Source organism: Quercus lobata, chromosome 5, assembly GCF_001633185.2.
Source record: "Quercus lobata isolate SW786 chromosome 5, ValleyOak3.0 Primary Assembly, whole genome shotgun sequence".
Taxonomy (NCBI): domain Eukaryota; kingdom Viridiplantae; phylum Streptophyta; class Magnoliopsida; order Fagales; family Fagaceae; genus Quercus; species Quercus lobata.
The window spans coordinates 39,227,623-39,251,564 of NC_044908.1; the positions used below are offsets into that span (position 1 = coordinate 39,227,623).

General features: G+C 36.4%; 1 pseudogene; it reads left to right on the top strand.

Moving 5' to 3' along the window:
* The first annotated feature begins 19,369 nt into the window (after positions 1-19,369).
* LOC115993435 lies at positions 19,370-19,456 on the top strand (annotated as a pseudogene).
* The last annotated feature ends 4,486 nt before the right edge of the window (positions 19,457-23,942 follow it).

Here is a 23,942-nt window from a genome sequence, read left to right on the forward strand (position 1 = left end):
AATGTCTCTCATGTTTCTTAATGGTGAAGAAGTTGTTGGAGACAACAATAATATAGTTGGTCATAGATGATGACGATGATTCACTTTTGAATCTTTTTTTTTTCTCTCTCTCTCTCTCACTTTTGGCTTTGGATCCTTTTCCTTTTTCATGCAAAAAGTGAATAAACCATCCACAGGGTCTCAAAATTAAAGTACAAATCAACCTCTGCATGCTTCTCAAAAATATCATTATATATTATTAATCAATTAAGCCCGAATGCAGTCTTCGTGCCATGATGAGGGCCTCGACCTCGACTCATCATATGTGCTTCATCACTACAGCAACTTCCAAATCGGCCCCAACAATCGGCATCATGAGTGTTTTACATTATAAATAAATTAGTCATTAATCATTAATTAGTGTGATGAATGGATTAATATTTTATATACTTTTATTTTATTTTTCTCAAAATAGTGGTTTTTTTTTTCTCTGGATGGAGATGGAATATTATTTAAAAACTGCACATGCTAATAATTAATAATAATATACTATATTAACAGTAAAAAATTTCCAAAGATGAAAAATTAATATTTAAAAATTAATAAATTTTTTATCTATCCAACATAACAAAATTCTTACTCGTTTTATTTGATAAAAATGGGTTTTTTACAATTTTACTATACTTTGGATGTTTCTAACATGCAAATAACAAACTTAAAATAAAGTAAATCCATATCAAAATTCTAAGGGAAAAATATCATTTTCGTCCCTAAATTTTTGAATGTTCATTTTTCGTCCCTAAACTTTGCAAAAAGTTATACTTTCAGACCTTCTACTTATATCTGTTAGATTATGTCCTAACGAAATACTGACGTGGTATGTGACTTGGATTAAATTATTTTACTTAAAAAAATTTGACACGTGGCTAACAATGATTCATACACATGAAAACCATTTTTAAAAAGTACAAAAATACCCCCTCACTCCATCTCTTTGACACAACCTGATAGGAACACAAACACAACCCACAGGCAACCCCAACATTCAAACCCATTGACAACCCTAATTATCAAACCCACCAAGAACCCAATTGCACCATCACTCTCCACAACCAAACCATGTTCACAGACTCACTGGCCCATAAAAAATCCAAACCCATAAATCCATATAATGACCAAACCTTTCCGTGGGAAACAAACACAACAAACCCACAGGCAACCCCAAACTAGTCCTCTTCAATACTCTGGTGTCATTCACTCCTAACTTGTCTCCCTAACCCACCTTTGATACAACGATGTTTTCTCAACGTGGGTATTTTTATCAATGAAATCTAGGATATGTTCTCGGCCTCAACCCGAGGTTTGTGAAGCTGGGTATCAATCGAAAGAAGTCTTTCGTTGAATGGTTGGGCCCACAGGTTTGTTCTGTTTGTTTCCAGTGGAAGTTTTGGCCGATTAGGAAGTGAGGGGCAGAGAGAACTTTGATTGGGTGAGATTGAGAGGATTAGTTTTGATTTGGGTCGTTTTGTTGTTTTTGGATTTATGGGTTTGGGTTTTTTGGTAGGGTGGTGGGTTTATAAGCGTGGTTTGGTTGTGGAGAGTGGTGGCGATTGGGTTGCTAGTGGGTCTAGAGTGTCAGGTTTGGGTATGGAAATATCTTATCAGGTTGTGTCAAAGAGAGAGAGTGAGGAGTATTTTTGTACTTTTTAAAAATAGTTGTCATGTGTACGAATCATTGCTAGCCACGTGTCAATTTTTTTAAAGTAATATAATTTAGTCCAAGTCACATACTGTACCTGTATTGCTTGTGAAACTCTCGGCAGATGTCCTCCCAACTTCTTGCTCTTGCATCATCTAGATTGAGGAACCACCTAAGAGCGGCTCTAGTCAGTGTGTTTTGAAACATCTGAGCAAGTACTTCCTCAGTCGCACCTAAGGGCTGTATAGCCATCATATACATCTTTAGATGGGACTTTGGGCAGCCAATCCCATCAAATTTGTCCAGGGTTGGCACCTAGAACTTGGGTGGAAACCTTTCATTGGGGAACAGGGAGAGAGAATCATAATCCATAAGTTCCTCCATCTTACGGGCTCTTCTAATCATCTCCTCCATTTTATTCATCCTCTCGTTGATCTTCTTCTCACTTTCAACAAGTGGTGGATCATGATCAGTCTTGTCTTCCTCTTGATTACCCTTCGAATTCTGAACTATTGCATCATATGATTCATGTCTTCCCTCAGCTGAATCTAACTAGCTACCATGGTGTTGAGTAGCTCTTGGGTGTTCATGGGTTCCTCTATGTTTGGGTGTTCTCCCTCTTCTGCCATATTGCTAGGAGCTTTAAACTTCTTGTGGCTTTAACTGTCTTGGAGGTCAAAGATGGGGTTGTGATGTTGCAGCAATGGAGTTTCTTCTATGCTTGAAGGCTTCAGTCTTGTGATGGGAGTGACAAGCTTGGAACTGGAGCTACTAGCTTGAGTGTCGGGCTTAGGTTCTCTTTAAACCCATCCTTTAGAGCTTGACTAGATTCTCCCCTAATGACAAGCTTGGTCGGGTTAATCAAAGCTAAGACCCCATCCACATCCATCAATCAACCAAAACAAACACACCAAAATGCAATGCAATTTTAATCGGGACCGACCTAAGGGTAGGTTCTAAGTCATTATGTTGTAGGGTAGGTTTGTTGTTTCATTGTTTCCCATAGCTAGGATGTTACACCTCCCAACTTGTAATGTAATGAACATTGCGTTGGTCCAAATAGCATGGACTATCCTTTATAGTCAATAGGAAATGATCCAATGACTTTAGGCTATGAGTTGGTGAGTTCGCCACTGGGCACCCGAATCTAATGAAGACCAGTGACCCATGGTTACTACCACCACAAAATTGTTGGAAAGGGGTGCATACATTGTTGTTTGGATGGCACAAACTATGACAATTAGGGAAAGCTTTTAATAAAAAATACAAACAACAAATTATCGAACACCAAAATCATACGACATCCCATCAAACATAAATAAACAAACAAACAACTTTATCATGCAAAATGAAGGTACACATTTGGTCACTTAAGTCTAATACGAAACTTAGCCCTCGACATCCCCAGTGGAGTCGCCACTGTGAGAGACCTCGAAAAAAGTGTCCCTCAAAAAAAGACATTCAGTTACATTTTAGGGCACATCTCCTTTTGGGTAAGTGGTATGGAGTCGCCACTTATTTTTTTTATACAAAAAATAAGAAAAAATAAATACATGATTGAATTGTTCTCTTCATTAATTGAATAAAAGAAAATACATAATTGGAAAAATTGAAATATTACATAGCTTTGGGTCCTAGTTACAAACTACCTAAATACATGGCTTTTTGTCCTAGTTACATTCTACCCAAAATAAATAAAGACAAGGCTAGATCTACCTAGCCAAAGACCTAAATCCGAAGGCTAGGTTATGGAATGAGAAGGTGTTAGGCACCCATTCTGCCCAAACAGAGTCTGGTCTTCTAGACTCTTGTGACCTATGTACCTTTTTATGCATGTCATGAATGATATGTTGAATATGTGACACTAAAATTCAATCACACAAATTTATTTGTAAATGAAGTCTCTTTTTCTAAAAAGAATCAGATTTGTTTTGATTGGTAAAAAAATTTGATTTTGGTTTGTCAAAATACCAGATCTGCTTTGTAGTATGTAAAAAAAAAAAAAAAAAAAAAAAAAAAAAAAAAAAAAGTGGTTTTTGGAGATAAAAATTCAAATATGTTTTGTAATGATTGAAAAAATGGCTTTTAATGGAAGAAAAATCAGATCTGTTTTTTGTATGTTTGAAAAAAATGAAAAAGATTTTTTAAGAAGAGAGTTTCACTCATAAATTAAATTTACGCAACAAACACAAAAACAATCATGTTTTATCTTTTACTTTATTTCAAAAAAAAATCTACAAGCATTAAAAAAAATAATAAATAAGATCTGTATCTAAGGAAGATACAAATCAGTTTTTTTGATAAAATAAATGTTCGGATTTGCATCTATTGAAGACACAAACCAATTTTGATTAAGGAAAATCCAGATCTATATCTAAAGAAGATGCAAATCTATTTTATTTTGGAAAAAAAAAAATCTACATCTAAGGAAGATGCATATATGTTTTATTGTGAACAAAAATTCAAATCTACATCTAAGGAAGATGCAAATCTATTTTATTGTGAAGAAAAATTTAGATCTACATCTAGGGAAGATACAAATCTATTTTATTGTGAAGAAAAATTCAGATCTACATCTAGGGAAGATGCAGATATGTTTTATTTTAAGGAAAAATTCAAATCTACATCTAGGGAAGATGCAGATCTTTTTTTTTTTTTTTTTTTTAAGAAAAAGAGTTATACACATGCAGATTATTGATATTAAAGAAAGAGATTATAACAATCACATAAAAACAATCATGCTTTAAACAAAAACAAAAACAAAAAAAAAAAAAGTTTTATAATTCATGCTATGGATAAAAATATTCATCAACATAAAAAGAAGCACAAAGAAAAGATAGGGTGAAGGAAACAACCTCTTGCATGAGCACTCTTTGTTCTTGAGAAGATGTTTTAGGGTTCAAAGAAACCTATTCAGTTATCTTTGAAACCTAAAAACCCTAATTTATGCAGCAACACTCAAAGAGGGAATCAGAAAATATAAGCAATTTGAGAGCCCAAAATGTATGCCTCTCAGAGCGTAAAAAAAAAAGGTGTTGAATTATGAGGTTCTGTCTCTATTTATAGAGATCAGAGGACTCTAAAAATTAGGCACAGATGATTAGGATGTGTGCCATATCGTCACCCAAAGGCCATTGGGCCAAAGTCCAAAACATGGAAATTCAACCTTTTTAGAGTGCCATTCGGCACTCCAAAAGTGCCGAATTGGCCTTTGGACGCCAAACACTCTCTTATGTTCGAGTGTCGATTGGACTCCTCTTCTAGGGTTTTTTTACTGGTCCTTGTACCTGGACGTGTTTTCATCCTCCATCTATGATTTTTCATTTCGTTTTTGGATAATTCGGGATATTTAAGAACAATTATCTTGTAGATAAATACCCTAAAATGAATCTTGATAAAGATCAGATTATCCACAATTTTATTGTTATCCAATCATCCCTTTTATTCCTATGCATGCAATCCTATTTTAAAAACTAATTATCAACTAGTCACAAAATTAATTAATTAATTTTAATGGTTTAACCAATCAGAATTAATTTAAACTAATCATGTGTGGTCGGCCTTACCTAGACATAATGCATGTTGACCATGCAAACTTGATCATGTGATATCTTTCGATCCGATGGTCCGATTTGAAAACCAGAAACACCGTTGTGACCATTAGAATCTCAAGATCATTTTTATGATATGTAATGAATGACATGATGGATGTAATACAAAGACAAAATGATGCATGTAATGCAAGAACAAATTGATGCATATGATGCAATTATGATTTTTGGGGTACACGGATGGTCTTTCAAGTCATTCTCCTTGATTAAATCATGGGTGCAAAATTAAGTCTCTATAGTTTGATGTATTAGTCACTAGTAATGTTGTTGGTAAATTGTGTTACTATGTTACCTCTATTATATTCAGGTCAATAACGATGATGATGTGGATGAGTATATGGGTGGATGAATATTCTCCTGCTGCTCTAACTATACATAATGGTTATTTACTTGTATTCAAAGTATAAAGTAGGATGTTTAGTTCTTTATATATAATGTCTACGAAATTTGGACTATCTTCTTTAATTTCGCATTTCAATCTATATATTACAGCTTCTTATTGTATTGACATTTGGTAGTTTCGAAAGCGCAAGCACTGTAGTTAGTTTAGAATTTTTTGGAGATTCAAAAAAGGTGATATGTTTATGGAATGCCCAAGACAAAAAAAATTTATTATATATATAGTGTGATATGTTTATGGAGTTATAAACAGGTGATATATTTGTAGAATGACAAGAACTAGTTCTATCCAAGACAAAAACAAAAACAAAAACAAAAACAAAAAACAAAAAAACAAAACAAAAACAAAACAAAAACAAAAACAAAACAAAACAAACAAAAAACAAACAAAAAAAAACAAAACAAAACCAAAAAACAAAAAAAACAAAAAATATATATATAGAGGCATTTTTAGAGGTCTATAGCAACATTTTAAAATGCTGTTATAGTCAATTAAAAAAAAAAAGTTCAACCTATAACAGCATTTTCGAAACGCTACTATAGGTCATATACCCTATAGCGGAGTTTTAAAACACTGCTATAGCCAATTAAAAAAAAAAAAAAAAAATTTGGCCTACAGCAGCTTTTTAGAAATGCCACTATAGGTCTATACCCTATAGCCAATTAAAAAAATAAAAAGAAATTGGCCTATAGCAGCATTTTTAAAAATGCCACTGTAGCCAATTAAAAAATATATAAAAATTAGCCTATAGCAGCATTTTAAAAACGCCACTATAGGTCTGAGTCTATAGTGGCACTTTCCAAAATGCCGCTATAGACCTAGATGGACCTATTGCCACAGTTCTACAGCAACATTATATAGTGCCACTATAGAAAACACCATTATAGCCTTATATGGACCTATAGCAGCGTTTTCAAGATCTATAGCGACGTTTTGCAAACGCCGCTATTGTCCTCATTTTTTGTAGTGCAAATACCTTGTTGTGTTTTCTTCGTACATGCTGCACTTTCCATCTTATGAAACGCTCTAGGCGAATTGCTACATCATCAACAATGTGCCCCACCTTATATAAGTAGAAAATTATTAATTATATGACCCGCTATTATGTGAGTAGAACAAATACCATGATGTTGTATTCTAAATAATTATTATAGATAACTTTTATTCACTTAACAAAAGACCTTTCACAATTTTTATTGAGTTTCCATCTAAGAGCACATCTCAAACATTTTAAACTCTTCAACAAAAAAAAAAAAAAAATACTTTGAGTATTCATAATGGTGGAGCAAAATTTTTAGCTTTTAGCATCTCAAAAACTCACTTTATCTATATTAACACACCACTTTATAACACATCCAACATCAATGGTTCTATTTTTTTTAGCACTTCATTTTAATATTCTTTCTTTGTTCTTCATCTCTTTCACTCTCTTCGTCTCTGTATCTCTCTCTTCTTTGAACATCAATGGTCCTCTTCTCCATCTCTCTCTTTCTCTCTCTCTCTCTTTCTCTCTCTCTCTCTCTCTCTCTCTCACCAAAACCACCATACAAACCAGAGGCCAACCAATACATCACAAACCAGAGGCCAACCAACACATTGGTGCCACCAATCAACCCATAAACCTTAGCTCAAATTGTCTTGCTCTAAACCTCATAGCAACCCACCAATCAACCCACTAACCAACCCATGGCAACCCACTAACCAACCCATGGCAACCCACCAACCCAACCACCACAACAACCCACTAACCTAACCACCATAGGCCGATCAACCCAACCCATAGCAACCCACGACAACCCAATGCATAACCCACCACCATAGGCTGATGAGAGAGAGAGAGAGAGAGAGAGAGAGAGAGAGAATAAACAATTATGTAGACACTTGATTTTGCACCCATAATTTAATCAAGGAAGATGGCTAGAGTGGCCATTCATATATGCAAAATTTATATTTGCATTACATGCATTAATTCATTCATTGTATATCATAAAAATGATCTTGAGGGTCTAACGGTCATGATAATATGTCCAATTTCCAAATCAGACAGTCGGGTTGAAAGATATTGCATGATCAAATTTGTACGGTCTGCATGCATATTGTTTGGATGGAACCAGCCATGCATGATTAATTTAAATTAATTCTAATTGGTTGGAAAATTAAAATTAATTTTGTGATTGGTTATTAGTTAGTATCAAAAATAGACTTGCTTGCATGGGAACAAAGTGGATAATCAGATAACAAAGAAATTGAGGATAATTAAGAATTTTTTGGAGTGTTTATCTACAAGATAATTATCACTTTAAAGATCTGAATATCCAGAAAAGGGGATTAATTTTTAAAATACGGATTAAAAATGCATCTAAGTTCATATCCCAGCTCAAAAACCCTCAAAAAATGAGTCCAAATTGGACCAAAATTCAAATGCAAGTCTAGCACCTAAGAGGGCCATTCAGCACTCTTCGGCAATTCTCATGTGCCAATCAGCACTTCTCAAGGGCCAATTGGCACAAACTCGAGGCCCAACCCGAGGACTCTTGTATTGAGATAAGCCCTACCCTTTTCGATTTTTTAGAGATGAGGACGCATCCCAATTCGTATTTAATCATTCAGCTAATTTTTCAAAGCCTTTCAACCTCTATAAATAGAGGATGCCTCTCAAAATTCAACACACTTTTGACACTTTCTAACCCCCCTCTTTCTAGCTCTTCTCTTCTAATTTTTAATCCCCTTACGTTAAAGACGTTCTGGAGGCTCTTGCCTTAGGATTTTTTTTTTTTTTTTTTTTTAAGTAAGGTATTTTAGGCTTTAAAGAGTTGAATAAATTTCTTCGAATCCTAAGATATTCTTTCAACTAGAAGAGCATGCTCACGCAAAAGGTATTCTTTTTCTTTTTCTTTCTTTTCTTCTCTATTAGTTTTGTTGATGATGCATGAATATGTTTAACATGTTTTATTATTTCTTGCTCTTAATGTATAATTACCATGTTCTGCATGGATTTTTATTTAACATGTTCTTAAGATGATTGTTTATCGTGGTTTTCTTTCTTAAATTTCAAAGTCTGCTAATGTCTATCAAATATTTCTTTAAAAAACTAAAAAAAAAACTGATCTGATCTTTTCAGATCTAATTTTTCTAAACCAAAAATTGATCTGATCTTTTAGATTTGATTTTTTCTAAACCAAAAACTGATATGATCTTTCAGATCTGATTTTTCTAAACCAAAAAAGATTGATTTGTTCTTTCAGATTTGATTTTTCTATACCAAAAAAGACTAATCTGATCTTTCAAATCTGATTTTATTTACCAAAAAATGATCTATATTTTTTAGATCTAATTTTTCTAAGTTCGAAACTGATCTGTATTTTCATTAAGTACAAATCTAATTCTTTTAGAAAAAGATTTCTTTGGCACAAAACTGCAAATTTTGAAATTTAATGAAAGGACTGAAAATTAGGATGTAGTTTTTTTATGAACATGATGTATGCGTAATATATTCATTGTATGAATGTGGATCCACTTTCAAAAAGCTTTTTTTATTATTTTTTATTCATAAAAAACAGATTAGATTTTTAGTGATAAAATCACTTTTTTTTTTACTTTTACACAAATAGATCTGATACTTTTTTTACAAAATCTTATTCCTTTTATTCATAAAAAAATAGATTTGATTTTTCTTGATAAAATCACCCTTGTTTAATTTTACACAAAAACATATTTAATTCTCTTTAACAAAAATCTTATTCTTTCTTTTACATTAAAACAAATCTAATTTTCCTTTACAAATCAAATTTTCTTATATACACAGAACAAATCTAAATTTTCTTAAAAAAAGAAGACACATTCATAAGGTAAATTTATTTGAATTCATTTTAGTCACGTGTCTGTTATGTATATTCAACATATCATTCACATCATGCAAAAAGGGGTATATTGGTCATTAAAGTCAGGAAGACTAGACTCTGTCTGGGCAGAATGGGTGCCTAACACCTTCCATTCCGTAACCTAGCCCCTAAGCTTAAGGTTTTTGAATAGGTAAATTAGTGTTTGTCTTTCTTAATTTTGGTAGATTGTAACTAGGACCAAAAGCTTTGTATTCTTTTGCATAGATTGTAACTAGGACCCAAATCATTGTAAGGTTTAATTTACCAAAATTGTACTGTTCTTTATTCAATCAATAACATTCAAAGCATTTATGAATATGTATTTTGTATTTAGTTTTTCTTTTTCTTTTTCTTTTTTTGGCATAAAAAAAAAAAAGTGGCGACTCCACACCACTTACCCAAAAAGAGAGGTGCACTTAAAAGCACCCAAATCTCTTTTTTGAGAGCGCCCTCTCAAGAAGTGCGGTCTCTCACAGTGGTGACTCCGCTAGGGATGTCGCGGGCTAAGTTTCGTGTTAGATTTTAAGTGACCAACTATATACCCTTGTCTTTTGCATTATTTTGCATGATATTGTTGTTTGTTTGTTTATTTATGTCTTGAGATGTTTGTATGATATTTTTGTTTGTGTTGTCATGATTATTTGTTAAGAGCTTTCCCTAACTGTCATAGTGTGTGCCATCAAAACAACAAAAATGTATGCACCCCTCTCAACAATACGTTGGTAGTAACCATGGATCACCGGTCTTCATTAGATTCAGGTACCTAGTGGCGAACTCACCAACTCATAGCCCAAAGTCACTAGATCACTTCTTGTTGACTATAAAGGATAGACCATGTCGTTTGGACAAACGCAATGTTCATTACATTACAAGTTGGGAGGTGTAACGTCCTAGCTATGGGAAACAATAAAACAACAAACCCACCCAACAATGTAATGACTTAGAACCTACCCCTAGGCCGGTCCATGATTAAATTGCATTGCATGTTGCGTGTGTTTGTTTGGTTGGTTGATTCATGTAGATTGTGACCTAGCTTTGATTAACTCAACCAAGCCTGTTCTTAGGGAAGAATTTGGTCAAGATCAAAGGGAAGACTCCAAAGAGAACCCAAGACCAATACTCAAGCTAACAAGTTCCAGTTCCAAGCCCATCACAGTAATGAAGCCCATGAGCATAAAGCCACTCTACTACTGCAACATCACAATCCCATATTTGACCTACAAGATAGTTCAAGACACAAGAAGTCTGAAGATCCTAACACTATGGCAGAAGAGGGAGAACATCCAAACATTGAAGAACTTATGAACACTCAAGAGCTACTCAATGCCATGGTTGCTAGTCAAATCCAGATGAGGGAGGACATGACCCTTATGGTGCAACAGTTTCAGAACCTAAAGAGTAACTAAGAAGAGAACAAGGCTAACCATAATCCTCTAACCATGGAGGGTGAGAAGAAGATCAACGAGAGAATAAACAAGATGGAAGAGATGATCAAAAGAGCTCACAATATGGAGGACCTCATGGACTACCAATCACTCTCACTTTTCCCCAATGTGAGATTGTCACCTAAGTTCAAGATGCCAACCTTGGACAAGTTCGAAGGGACTGGCTGCCCAAAGTCCCATTTGAAGATGTATATGAGGGCCATGCAGCCCCTAGGAGCAACTGAAGAACTACTTGCTCAAATGTTCCAAAACACTCTGACTAGAGCCGCTCTTAGGTGGTTCCTCAACCGGGCCACATGCTTGGCTATTAACAGGGAGTAGAAGGCAGCTTCTACCCACTTGGTAAAGTAGTCGATTGTCACTAGAATATACTCATGTCCATTTGAAGCCTTAGGGGCTATCCTCCCAATCATATCTATGCCCTAGACCAAGAAAGGCCTTGGAGAGGTCATGTTGTATAGCTCACTAGGTGGTACATGGTTCAAATTTGCATATGTTCGGTAGTCATGGAAACTTTTCACAAAATCCACACAATCGGTCTCCATCATATTCCAATAGTACCCCATCCTTAGAATCTATTTTGCTAACATTCTCTCATTAATGTGAAGACCACAAACTCCTTGATGGACTTCTTCCATGACTCTTGCAAGTTCCTCCTTCTTTAAGCAACAAAAGTGTATACCATAATAAGATGTCCTATAGAGTTGACCTCTACATAAGATGTATTGCATTGCCATCATCCTAATCGAATGACACTCTCTCTTGTCGGCACTGTCAGGGTACACTCTCAATTTCAAGAACTTCATTGTGTCATAATACCAAGGAACTCCTTCTTCTTCTATAGCTATGATTGAAGACTATGTCCTCCCCTTGTGTACCAACTCATAACTTTGTTCAATCTCTAAAGGTCGTGTCCATACTCCTTTGGGTATTTCAATCATGGAGGCTTAGAAGCCAAGGCATCCACAAACTCTAGGGATGATGGCATTTTCAATCTAGTCAAAGGTTTTTGTCAAATCCTCTAAATATTGTTGATAAGGTTTCAAGTGTTCCTCTTTCACCTTCCACAATTTCTGTGCTTGGGCTATGACTAAATTTGAATCTCCAAAGACTTCTGCCTCCTTCACCCATAACTCTCGAAGAGCCTCCATTCTGACAATACAAGCCTCATACTCTACAATGTTGTTGGTTTCCTCAAAGTTCAATTTGATGGCCAAAGGTACATGGAATCCATCAAGGGTGATCAAGAGTACTCCTATCCCATTTCCATATTGGTTCACAGCTCCATCGAAATACATCTTCCATGCCCCCGTTCGATGTCCAAAATATCCTCATCTAGAAAATCCTCCTTACTATGGTCTCCTTCAATGGGGTTCTCGGCACAAAAATCTAACATTGCACTACATTTGATATTTTTTCTTGCCACATACTTCAAATAGAATTCTTCCAATAGGATCAACCATCTTGACAACCTTCCACTTAAGGTAGGCTTCTCAAATAGATACTTCAACGGGTCCATTCTGGCCACTATCCATATCTAGAAAGGTAGGATGATATGTCTGAATTTCCACACCGCCCACATAAGTGCAAAGCATGACTTTTCTATGCGTGATTATATAGTCTCATAATCATAAAACCTTTTGCCTAAATAGTATATGCCTCTATCATTCTTATCATCATCCACTTGTGCAAGCATACTCCCAACCACATCTTCTATGATCAAGAGACAAAGAAGTAGTGGTTTTCCATGTTTCGGGGGTATTAGGATAGGTGGATGGAGAAGATATTCTTTAATGAGCTCAAAGGCTTTCTGACACTCATAATTCCATGCATGGGGTTCATTCTTTCTCAAAAGCTTGAAGATAAACTCACAAGTGGAGGTGAGTTTGGCAATGAATCGGTTGATGTACTATAACTGTCCTAAAAATCCTCTTGTCTCATTTTCACTCTTGGGTGGCGGCATGTCTAATATGGCTTTGATCTTTAATGGGTCAACTTCTATCCCTCTATCACTTACCAAAAAACTTAGCAACTTCCCTGTAGTAACTCCAAAAGTACACTTTTGTGGATTCAATCTCAATCTATTCTTCTTGATCCTTTCAAAGAACTTCTTCAAATTAGCTATGTGGCCCTCTCTATCTTTGGACTTCACGATCATGTCATCAACATACACCTCTACCTCATTGTACATCATGTCATGTAACAAAGCTGTAGCCATTCTTTGGTAAGTTGCAACTGCATTCTTAAGCCCAAATGGCATCACAGTGTAATAATTGATTCCTTATTTTGTGGTGAAGATAGTATTAGTCATATCCTTAGGAGCCATCTTGATTTGGTTATATCTCGAAAATCCATCCATGAAAGACATCAAGGCACTGCCAGTGGTATTATCCACTAAGACATCTATATGAGGGAAAAGGAAATCGTCCTTAGGGCAAGCCTTGTTTAGGTCCCTAAAGTCCACACACATCCTTACCTTTCCATCATTCTTGGCTACAAGCACAACATTGGCTATCCAATCGGCTTAGTGCACGGGTTTGATGAATCCTACCTTCAACTATTTTGTGACCTCTTCCTTGATCTTTAGAAGCCATTCGGTTCTCATATGCCTCAACTTCTACTTGTCGAGTACCATGTGAGCATAAGTATCAATTTGGTGTTGGGCTATCTCGGGATTGATGCCAGGCATATCTTCATAGGACCATGCAAATACTTCTTGGAATTTTGTGAGAAGCAATTTAAGATCTTTTCTTTCTTTTTCATTTAGGTTTGAGCCCATTTTAATTAAGCGTGGATTCTCGTTATTGCCCAAATTAAGAGTTTCAAAAGTTGGTTCCACAAGTTCAAATTTCTTTTCCAATTGTTTATTAATTTCATTTTCAAATTCATTAGAATCATTTAAGTGCAGAATTTCAATATTATAGGACACATCAAAATAAGCCAAATTAGAATTCATCTTATTGAAAATGTTAAAAAGTACATCTGAACTTGCATTACAAAATTTCTTTACCATATTCTCAGAAAACCCAACCCATCTCCAATTATAAAGTTACTCAGCAGCAGGCACGATGAAAGCAGAAGGATTACTTGGCTCCTCGATGGTGATGGCGACCACATCCCCCTCCATGTTTAGCATAGTCTCCATTACCTCAGCATCCATGTAGTCTATCCAATCAACCTTTTCTTGAACCCAAATGGGAGTGGGAAAATGTGCTTTCTTGATCTTGGTGGTGCAATGGTGCTTGAAAAGAAGTCTCATTTTATTAAGTCCATGTCCCAATCAAAAGGCCCTTTCTATTAGATGTTCTTAGAAAAGTCTTTAAGTCCATTTTAATAAAAGTCCAATTACAAAGTCACTCCCTTTCCTCTCATGAACCTTGCCCCTTATTTCATTGGGCTTTAGTCCATTTACAATAAGCTCTCATATTACTCCCGTGGGCTTTCATTAGAATGTGCTTGGAGATTTTCAACCCTTTGTCTCAAATATGGGCTTACAATGTATCCATCACTTTTGGACTCTCCCTTCATTATCATATTCATTATTTTGAAGTAGCTTTCTAGCTAGGATATATTGTAGTCTTCCTTTCAAAGTCCATGAACTTCTCATCATTTTGGGCCAACGTATGCAACAAGGAGTCCCAAGAATAGGAAATTTCATATTGGCTTTGTAGGATATTGGATGCTAAGTCCATAGCATATTTGTTACCCTAGGCCCAAGGTTCTCATTTCTAAGAGGCCTTTTGATTTAGGCTTATGATAACAACTAGGCTATGGTCTTGTGAACCTTTCAAATTAAGATATACCTTTAGATTTTGGGACAAGTCTCTTACATGTAAGGGCTTCTTTTCTTTATCCCAATATCTTAGGGTATGCCATAAATTTTGGGTCATCCTTAAGTTTTTACATCTTTTATTTGTCCTTTAGAATTAGGTGAACACAAGATATATGGTTGAACAAACAAGAGATATAAAAGGTAACCTCTTATTGATAGGATCTAGGATATCTCTAAGTGTGGGTAGGCTCCCTAGAGCTAAAAGGAAAAAATCAGTAGGTCACTCACAACTAGATGGGCTATGATTCCAACCGAGGGCCTAAATGGACCTTTGTGGATTGGTGGCAAACTGTTAATGTACTCAAAGCCCATCATAGGTAATGGCATAGATTGTAAGCTAGTGGGATGAACTTCAAAAGACTTTGGCCTGAATGAAGCGTACTCATCTTCCCACTTATCACCAACCAAGGTGAAAGGGACAAAATAACCAAGTGAATTGTGCGAAAACAAGTATTGAACAAGCCTTTACTAAGATTAAGAAATAAGACACATTGGAATCAAACTCTCTATCCTAAGTGAAGTCGCCACTGTGGGCACAATGCCTTTCTTCTTGTAGAGGAGTACGCCTTGGTCAAGTGGACCAGGGCAAAGAAAAGATGTTGGAGTCACCACCTAGTTTAAGTCTAGGAACCATATATATAGTTCCCTTATGTGGAAGGACTGATCTTACTACCAGAGTATAGGTTCAGAGTTTAGGTATGGGGATAGGAAGGTGTTAGGCACCCAACCCCACCCGACCCATGGGTTGGCTTCCACTTATTGTGTCTTACATCTTAATCCCATTAAAGGCTTGTTCAATATTGCATATTAAACTCACACACACACTAGCATACATCTTAGCATACAACATGGCATCAATCATCCCAAAACCCTAACTTATATCAACCATGGCAACTCACATCAAGCCTAGCATACATCTATAATGCATATCATAATATCCCCTCCAAGACAGCAAATAAACAAGATATCACAAGGGCAAAAACATAGGCATGTTAGAATCAAACAAGCATGTGATAGGTATCCCAACATTAAAACATATCATTCAACCAAGCATGTTCATATCCATCATCAAAGCACAAGTTAAATGCATGCTCATGTGAATGCATGTCTTACCTCACTTACCTTACAGCATCATAGCACCTATGCATCAGTGCATTGATCATATCATATGCATGTTCATGGTATATTAAAGAAAACATTAAAGGGAGACCCTATTCTAACATATTAAGGATGATTAAACAAACAATCAGAGAAACAGAGACATATACATATGGAAACAAGCTAGAACAAAGGCATATTAAGCAAAAGAGATAAAGAAACAAAAGCTTAAAAAGGTAGAATTAGGGTTTCTGGGCACGAGTATGCATGTGCATACATAAGGCCTTCGTATGCAGCCCAGTTGTACGCGTACGCATACCTTTCTGCATGCGTATGCATACACACCCAAACCCTAACCCTGAAATAGCAAGAGCAAAACAGAGCATAAACTAAAATTATTAAATCTAACAACCTAACATGCTTTAAAACAAAAGGCTACTAAACCCTAGGCTACCTAAACATGTTAAAACATAAACAAAACAAGAAAAATAAATAATAAGTAGGATTAAAACAAAGAAAAGAAAAGGAAAAGGTTAGAACTTAATACCTCAAAAACAAAGCTTTTCAAGCTTGATTTTGACTGTTCCATTCAATCAATATATTCACAACCAAACAAAATTTATTAGTAAACTTCAAAACCCAAAAATCAAGACCAGAAAATGTCTCAATTAGAAGAATATTGACTTGAGGATGTTTTGTGAAAAACTCCCTCTTTGATTCATTATTTCTAGTGAATCTTAGGTTTTCCCTTAGAATTTTCTGTGTGTTTTGAGAAGGTACCATGTATGGCTTTTTATATTGAGAAACTGGGGGTTTGGAACGGCTCCTAGACGATGTGAGATTCATTCCAAACCTCAGCTTTAATGCAGAAAAACTTGTCTTTTATAGTTTTTGGAACCCTAACATGCATATGTGTGCCTGCGTATGCATGCCCTAGGGTTTCCGTGGCCTTTATTTTCCAAAAATAGTTTTATTCAACTCATAAAAGAGTTATATTTTCCATAAAAACCTTCTCCAAGTCAATTTCAATTTGATCGGGCCCTAAACCAACCTTGGGCTTCAGAATTTTACCATTATTGGAGACCAGGGGCCCAAGTTGTAAGGGGTACAAAATGTGGTGTCTATAGTGAGTTGCATTTGAGAGAAGGCTTGAGTTACTTCCTCCTTTAGCCTTGAACTCCTATTAGCAGCTTGGCGCTGATGTCCTCCGTTATCAAATTTTCCCTCTACCCTTTGTAGTTTGTTTGTATTCTAAGGTTTAGAGCTAGTAAAGATATCACTGAAATATTTCGTAACTATTGATTTCATTTTACTTCACCCCCCCCCCCCAATTTGTCACACCCTTGAGCGTCTTTGCTCCCATGGATAATGAGTGTATCTTCTTTTTCTTTGATAAAATTGGGTATTTTGTCCCCTTCCTCTAGCCATAGCACCCATGAACTTTATCTCCATATATAAATGTTGCTCTAGTTGTGTTTCCATGCTAGGTCCCAATGATTTGAAAAACTTCAACCTATTCCTTTTTCCTGCAAGTTAGTATTAATTGTACATTCCCAAACACTGATTTGTTTATTACATTACACCAAGTAATACGTAATTAAAAGTTTCTTTGTTGCTAAGAAAGGGGTCTCTCACTTTCTTCGCTATAGAATTTTGTTGTCCCTTCTTGTAAGGCTTAGTGTCCCCCAGGGTAACACAATTACCGATAGGGCTAGTGGTTTTTTCTTTTGGGGGTTTTGGAAACACAGAGTGAGGAAACATGGATAATCTAACGAAACATCAGAGCAATCTTTCTCTAAATGATAAGGAGGGAGGGAAGATGTGTTTGAAGAAAGAAAGAAGCTCTAATGAACATAAAATCGCAGTGAAGTTTCTTACGAAACGAGCCTTAAACACTGATGCGATAGTAAGGACTTTCAGTCCCCTCTGGCATTCCATAAATGGCTTCAAGGTTCGCAATATAGGAGATCATACAATACTATTTGTTTTTTATAATAATGAAGAGGTGGAAAAAAATTTGGCTAGTGAACCTTGGAGTTTTGATAGGCATCTCGTAGTTCTCCAAAGGCTAGAAATTGCTTCACTTGTTTGTGGCCTTGCTTTTAATATAGTTTCGATATGGTTCCAAGTTCACAATATTCCAGTCAGTTATTTGAATAGAGGTGTTACTGAGGAACAATGCGAAGTAATAGGAGAAATGGATCGAACCTCAACCAATGCTGAGGTTGAAGGAGGCAGTTTCATTAAGGTTCATGTTCGAGTCAATGTGTCTCAACCTCAGTGTGCGAGTCTTGTTCTCTCGATTGAAGATGGCAAGGAAGGTTGGGTCTCTTTTAGATACAAGCGTCTTCCTAATATATTTTACTGGTGTGGATGCTTGTATCATGCCAATAGAGATTGCAACTTGTGGATAGAGAGCGATAGCACTTTAGATATTAGTGATCAGTAATATGGGGCCTAGATACGTGCCCCCTCAACCATGATGATTAAAAAATCCGTGGTAGTGGTACCAAGTTTCTATAAGTCTAGGAAGAAGGGCGGTTCGAAGGTAAAAATTTCAGAGGTTCAAAAACTAGCTCCGCCGTCTTGGGTGAATCCAATCAAGTCTACTCCAATGGGGCAAACATCAGATAAGGAAATCGCAGATTTTGGGGAGCATATCATGGGGAATTCAAGTGCTTCCGAGTCAACTATTTCAAAACTGCTTCCTTTTCAAATGTGGAAAATCCCGTAAATCATAGAGATTTACTAAATAGCCAGATTTTAGAGATTGATAGAGAGCTGAATAAATTTGATATCTCAGAAGGCAAGGAGAACTAGGAATGGCAATTTTGCCCCACCCCGCTAGACCCACCCCTCCCCGCTTCGCCCCGTGCAAGTTTTCCCCGCCCCGCAAAGGTGGTGGGGTGGGGATGGGGCAAGATTTTAGACCCGCACCATGGGGCGGGGTGGGGATGGGTTTACACTTTTTAGACCCACCCCACCCCACCCCGCCCCACCCCACATTAATAAGGATTCAATTGTAATTTTTTTATACCCTAAAACCCTACTATTTAAACAAAAATATCATTAGCTTATTTTATTCTACCTAACGTAGCTCTACCTCTTTTTTCTTTCTAGCAAAGTTGGAAATAAGGTACCAATTTTAATGTTTTTTTTGTCTTTATTAGAAACAAATTTATATACTATTGAATTACTGGTTTCATTCATGATTCATACATCTTTCTCAACTTACTTTTCATCATTAACATAATATAATTTATTTTTTAATGAGGTACGGGTCTGAGGCTCTAAATATTTGTGTCTGTGTCATTGTTTTTGTAATTTTGTGTGGGCATTTGGCTGTTTAACAACACTGCTTCTTTATGCTTGTCAAAATCCATATCTATTTTACAAGCTGGGTTTTTGTTTTTTAATTTTTGGAGAACGAGATGATGAGGAATATGTTTCCCTATTGGTTTGATTGCAGATATGATGGCATCAATCATGTACTAGCTCTAGCTGATTGTTCTTGTTCTCCACACAAAAATTATATACAATTTAATTTAGTTTTCTGTATTTTTATTAAAAAAACATAAGGTACAGGTTTGAGACTTTGTCCCATTCTCTATGAAATAGTCACAAAATGGGAGGTATTAAATAATGCACACTACTTAGTATAAAGGAGATTTGTTTTAGTGTTTTTTAGGCCAATGAAATATAAACATTTAGATAATATTATTTAATTTTGTCTAAAAATTAGTTTGATTTGATAGGATAAATTTATTTATAATTTCAAGTATATTTTTATTATTGAAACATGTCATTTTTTTTTGAAAAAATGGTAATAGATGTAGGGAAAATTAATAAGAAATAAAGTTTTATGGTGTAGGGCGGGGCTTCGTGGGTCTTCGCGGGGCCTTAAGGGGCGGGGATGGGGCAAGAAAAATCCATGCGGGGCGAGGGTGAAGATCTCATCCTTCGGCCCCGCCCCGCCCCATTGCCATCCCTAAGGAGAACGGTGAGATTGGTAATCCAAAAAAGGCAAGTGAAAAGATCATTATATAGATAAGTTTAAAAGTCTCCCACTCAAATTGAAACTACTACAGGGGCACGTGATGGTCACCTAGCGAACTTACTTGACCCCCCATCAGTTTTATCAGATATCCAATAAGCAACCAAGCCAAGAAGGAAAGGATGTTCCCCATACAAAATCATGGACAACGATTACTAGAACTGCAAACAATGGAGAGGGTGGCTCTTCGAGTGAGGTTTGTTCTTTCTCTAAACGAACTCACATGGAAGTGGATTGTTGTGACTTACCTAATAAAAGAATGGTGGTTTCTCACAATAATGAGAATTTCTCAGTGGTGGAGGTTGCATCCCAGCCCCGCCTAAACCAATGAATCTCTTATGTTGGAACTGTTGGAAGCTTGGGAACCTTCAGAAAGAATAGGAGCTTGGTCATTTAATCTGGGTACAAGATCCTTTAGTTTTGTTCTAAGCTGAAACATGGCTAGATAAAGAAAGGCTAGAAGAAATTCGGGGTTGTTTGAATTTGGGTGGTATGATTAAAGTATCTCGTGAAGTACGAGGGTGTGAGATTGTTATTTTTTGGAAAAAGGATGTCGATTTCTCTCTAGGCACATTTTCTCCAAATCATATTGATGGACTCTTAAATAAAGCAAAGGAGGATGAATGGCGGTTCATAGGGTTTTACGGGGAATCTGATACAAGTAACCATCACCTGTCATGGACTTGTTTGCGAAGATTAAAAGCTAGAAATTCTATCCCTTGGCTATGCGCAAGGGATTTCAATGAGATTACTAGAAGTCATGAGAAACTAGGTGGGAGATTAAGGCTGGTTAGGCAGATGCAAGAATTTAGAGATGTGTTGGACGAATTTGGATTTCGTGACCTTTGGTTTTGAAAGGGGGAAGTTTAAGTGGTGTAATGGTTAGCATGATGGTTTCACAGTATGGGAAAGATTGGATAGGGCAGTCGTTATAATGGACTGGTTAGAAAAATTTCCAACAACTAAGGTATACCAAAACATTTCTTCGAATCACAGACCAATCTTCATCTATCTCAATGGTATACCAAAAAATAGACAAAAGTCGTGGCGCTTTGAACATATGTGGCTAGAAGAAGAGGGGTGTAGGGACATGATTGAATCAACATGGCTTCATGATGTTCCCAGTCATCCTATGGCTTGGTTTGAAGGTAAAATTAGTCAATGCCAATCCAAACTAAAATGGTGGAGTCGGGTAGCAATTGGGAACATCACACGCCTGTTGAAAGAGAAGAATGATTGTTGTGTAAGGCTGAAGATGCAACTATGGCTTAGAGATTCATGAACCGGGTAATAAGGTTGAAAAGGGAGATAAATGATTTATTACCTAAGGAGGAAAAAATATGAAAACAACGTTCAAGGGCACTGTGGTTGCATGAGGGTGACAGCAATACTATGAAAGTAACGTGTATTGCTGTCACCCTCATATTTCTATGAAAGTAAGTAAATTTTTATCAACATTTGTTTTAATGAAGTTCCAAAATGTGTTGATGAAGCTAGTATTGCAAACATTTTGGTCGATTTTTATTAGAATTTGTTTACTTCTTCTACCCTAGACCAGATTGAGGTCACATTGGAGGCCACCCCTGTGGTTGTCATGGAGGAGATGAATTTGGAACTTTCTACAACTTTTGTGAGGGCTGAAGTGGATGCAACTTTGTAGCAAATGGAATCGTTAAAATTGCTAGGACCAGATGGAATGCCTCCCCTATTTTTTCAACAATTTTGGTCAACCATAGGTGATGAAGTGGCAAATGCAATTCTTACTTGTCTCAACACAAGTTCAGTCACCCCATCCATTAACCGAACTTTTATCACTCTCATTCCTAAAGTAGAAATCTCAGTAAGAGTTTCAAAATATCACCCAATTGCACTATAATATTCTCTATAAGCTTATTTATAAAGTTTTGAGACCTTACATCATATAAAGACTCAAAAATCAAAGAAGGTGGGCTTTATGGCCATGAAGCTAGATATGAATAAGACGTATGACCAAGTTGAGTGGAAGTACTTGGTGAAAATTATGGGGAAATTGAGTTTTTGTGAAAAATGGGTCTCTCTTGTCTTTAACTGTATTAGCATAGTGTCTTACTCAATTTTGGTAAATGGAGAGCCTAAGGGAGATATTTGGCCATCACGGGGAATTAGATAAGGGGACCCATTGTCTCCTTATCCTTTCTTATTATGTTCAGAACGTTTGAATAGAATGTTACAAAAGGCAATTGCTGATGATCATATAAGAGGGGTTTTTCTCTATCTAAAAGGGGTCCAAGAATCTCCCATTTATTCTTTGTAGATGACAACTTTCCGTTTTGTCAAGCTACTATGTCAAATTTACAAGTGATACAGAGTATCTTAACTTTGTATGAGCAAGCTTCTGGCCAAATGCTTAATCGGGAGAAAACCACCGTCTTTTTCAGCAAAGCAGTGAATGAAGAAACAAAAGACTCAATCTCAAATTTTTTTAGGAATGCTTGAAGTGAAAGAATATGAGAAATACCTTGGCCTTCCGGCTATGGTAGGGAGGAATAAAAAAGCGAGTCTCAATTATATAAAAGAAAGAGTTTGGAGTAAACTCCAAAGATGGAAGAAGAAGCTACTATCTCAAGCGAGTAGAGAGGTTTTACTAAAGCTGTGGTACAAGCAATTCCTACATTCGCCATGAGTTGTTTCAAGCTACCATTAGGTCTCTGTGACGAGATTGAGTCATTGATTAGAAAATTTTGATGGGGACAAAAGGGTGAGCAACAAAAAATTCATTGAAAAAAATAGGAGGTCCTATGTAAGCCAAAATCAGAGGGAGGGATGAGGTTCAAAGATTTGGTGAAATTCAATGAAGCAATGCTGGCAAGACAGGTTTGGAGATTAATGAATGATCATAGCTCTCTTTTCTATCGGGTCTTTAAAGCTAAATATTTTCCAAGGGGATCAATTTTTGAAGCCTCAGCATCCTCGGGATCTTATGCTTGGCAGAGCATATTGAAAGCCAGGAATGTGATTTCGGCTGGAATGAGGAGGAGATTAGGAGATGGAAAGAGGATAAAATTTTACAATGAAAATTGGCATCCGGGTAATGAGTCTACTAAGGTTATATCACCATGTGTGCCTGCTTTAGAAGGTGCCGAGTCAATTTTCTGATAAATTTTGATACTGGTATATGGGACTGCAATCTGAATGACCAGCACTTCCTTTGGTTTGAAACCCAACGTATAAAAGCTATTCCGCTCTGTGTGTCGAGACAAGTGGATAGTATTATCTGGCCTCGGTGTAAGAATGGCGAATATTTGGTTAAAACTGGGTATCAGCAGCTGTGTGAGGATGAAGGTAGGGGTGACGAGCTCGAAAGTTTTGAATCAAAAGAAATTTTGGAATCTCATTTGGAAGCTTAGAGTGCCAAATAAAATTAAAACTTTTCTTTGGCAAGCTTGCTCTGAAGCTCTACCTACTAAGGAGAATTTGAAGAAAAGAAAAAATCTGGAGGATACTAGGTGCAGTGCTTGTCTCACGGTTCAGGAGTCTACATTCCATGCCATTTAGGGCTGTGAAAAACTTCACCAAATCTGGAATCCGTTCTTCGGCTGGATTCAAAAAGATTTTCCAGGTTTACAGGATTTTCAGGAGCTAATTCATTTAGTTGGCCAACAATCTCAAAGACTGGAATTGTATGCTAATGTGGTGTGGTTCATTTGGTTTCGCAGAAACTGAGTGAGAGACTTAATGAATGTGCTTGGCCCCTAACAGAATCTTTGAAGCAGCATGTAGCAACCTATCGGAATTCCAGCAGAAGTTTCCAATGCACCCAACTAAGCCATTACCGGGGGTAATTAAATGGAGACCTCCATGAGTGATATATATAAAGCAAATTTTGATGGGGCTGTGTTTGAAGACTCGGATGAAGCAGGAATAGGGTTGTAGTTCGCAATGCCAATGGGGAAGTGCTAGCGGC